A 2,761-nucleotide genomic window follows, 5' to 3' on the forward strand; every position below is an offset into this window, starting at 1 on the left:
TTAGTTTACAGTAAACACTTGATTTAATGTACTCTGGATTTAATGGACAAAATTTCAGGTTTGTATATCATATGTGAAATTAACACCTTGCCAATTTTAAAATGTTTGAAAACTAAGTTTACTTACAATTAAATTAACAGGTTATATTTTGTTCTTGATTCACTGTTATTTTTTTTTTAATTTAGCAACTAGGCCATGTGTTGGAAAAAACAATGTAGTAATTTCTCTGACATAAATAAATATTACATATCTACTACTAGAGTCACATATTTACATCCAAGAGTTAAAGCTCATAAACAAGGTACTACTAATGGTTAGCACATGATCACACCACACCGCCTGTGGTAACTGGTGCTGTTGCCCTAAAGCCTGAGGGCTGAAGCCACACACCAGCCAAGCACATTTGTTTACCTGTCATGACTGGTGCATGCATGCATTTACTAGACCTTTTTAATGTAAATTTTAAATTATAGGAATACATACAGAAAACTTTTCTGTGAAATGAAACTTTTCATATGTACTTCATTTTAATTACACAAATGTGTCACCATAAGTGCAAACAGGTAAACTAACTTAGTTGTCAATTTTTGAACATATATATTCGTAAAATCCTCTTTCTAATATAATTACTTTTGGCTTTAGTGGATATTTCCTTGCCTGAATTAGTATGTTCTACCAAAGTTTGACTGTATTTATGTAATCGTTCATGCATTGATTTTCATTTCTAAGATTAATTTATCACGTAAAGCATGAAGACATAAAAAATATAAGTTCTCAAGAAACTTACGGTTTGGAAGAAAAATCTAAGCCATTTTTCCACACTGACAAATTACTATTGTTTCTGTGGTAGAGTTGAATCCATGGATATTTTATGAAAATGTTTAAAAAATCCTATGAGACAAAAATTTTTATGAGAAATTAGGTAATTGAATTCTTACAAACAGCTAAGTTGGTCCACTTCTGGAGGAGGAGGAGGAAATGAGGAGGTTGGGTGACTGCTTAGTTAAATGCACAGCCCGCCCACACCTGAGCTGATGCAATAAGCAAACCAACTATGTCTCACATGCAGAAGTTGATGTGACCCCACCCAGCTGGCCCAGCATATCCACCATCCAGGAGATCCCAAGACGTTCTGTGGAAATACACAGGTCTCTGATTCAACTGAAACACCTCAAGATGCACAAGAATTTAGGCAGCAGCTGCAACAGAAGCAGCAGCCTCCTAACAAACTTGCCATAGGAACAGAAAAGTATATAAACAAATTGGAAAACAAAAGAAAACTATAATATTAATTGATGCAGAAAAAGCATCTGATAAAATCCAACATCCAACGTTGATAAAAAAAATCTTTTAAGGCCATAGATGACAAACCTACAGCCAACATCATATAAAAAGGGAAAAAACTAAAACCTTTTCCCCTAGGAACAGGAACAAGACAAGGATAACCGGTGTCAGCACTCTTATTCAACACTAGGGGCCCAGTGCACGAAATTTGTGCACTGGGTGTGTGTGGGGGGGGGAAGTGTCCCTCAGCCCAGCCTGCCCCCTCTCACATACTGGGAGCCCTCAGGCATTGACCCCCATCACCCTCCAATTGCAGGATCAGCCCATTGCCCAGGCCTGATGCCTCGGCCAGAGGAGTTGACCCTCATCACCCTCCGGTCACCAATCACCAAATCGGCCCCTTGACCAAGCCTGAGGCCTCCAGCAGAGGTGTCAGGCCTGGGCAGGGGACCCCCAGCTCCCCGCGGTTGCAGGCTCCGCCCCTGCCCAGGCCTAATGCCTCTGGCCTTGGCATCCGGCCCGGGCAGCGGGGACCTGCAGTGGCAGTGGGGGGTGCCACGATCACACAGGCTCCGCCCCTGCCCCTGCAGGACGCCTCTGGCTGAGGCATCCGACCTGGGCAGCGAGGACCCGCAGCTGCAGCAGCCCTGGGATCATGGGCTTTGCTTTAGGCCCAGGCAAGGGACCCCTAGCTCCTGGGACTGCCAGCTTCGAACGTGCCCAGCTCCCATCGCTGGCTCCAACCCTACTTCCTGCTATCACTGGCCAGGGCGGAAAAGGCACCTGATTCTCCGATCATGGCTGGGGGGCAGGGCCTTGCCCCCAGCTCTTAGCTCCCCCCTGGGTTTCTGATCACTGTCAGTGGCAGGGGGCTTCTCCCTGCTTTCCCTTTCGTCTCCCTGCATTGTGCCTACATATGCAAATTAACCGCCATGTTGTTGGCAGTTAACTGCCAATCTTAGTTGGCAGTTAATTTGCATATAGCCCTGATTAGCCAATGAAAAGGGTAGCATCGTATGCCAATTACCATTTTCCTCTTTTACTAATGTAGATAGTACTGGAAGTCCTGCCTATAGTGATCAGACAGTAAGGAATAAAAGTCATCTAAATTGGAAAAGAATAAGTAATCTGTCATTATTTGCAGATGATATTATATTGTACATAGAAACCCTTTAAGACTCCACTAAAAGACTACCAGGTTTAATAAATGAATTTGGCAACATAGCAGGATACAAAACTGACAGCCAGAAATCTGTCATTTTTGTACACCAAAATGATCTCACAGAAAGAGAAAGTTAAAAAAAATCCCATTTGCCATTGAAACAAAAATATTAAGATCCTATGAATAAACTTAACTAAGGAGGTAAAAGACCTGTATAAGAAAACTACAAGACATTGAAAAAAATAGGTAGAGAAAGATATAAACAAGTGGAAGAATATACCGTGTTCATGGATTGGTAGAATCAACATTATTAAT

The 2,761-nt window shown here is 42.1% G+C and overlaps 1 pseudogene; it reads left to right on the forward strand.

Annotated features, from left to right (window-relative positions):
- The first annotated feature begins 1,069 nt into the window (after nucleotides 1-1,069).
- Nucleotides 1,070-2,761, forward strand: part of LOC102755840 — a 3,654-nt pseudogene continuing 1,962 nt past the window's right edge.

The sequence above is a fragment of the Myotis davidii genome, unplaced genomic scaffold (genome assembly GCF_000327345.1).
Source record: "Myotis davidii unplaced genomic scaffold, ASM32734v1 scaffold1819, whole genome shotgun sequence".
NCBI lineage: Eukaryota > Metazoa > Chordata > Mammalia > Chiroptera > Vespertilionidae > Myotis > Myotis davidii.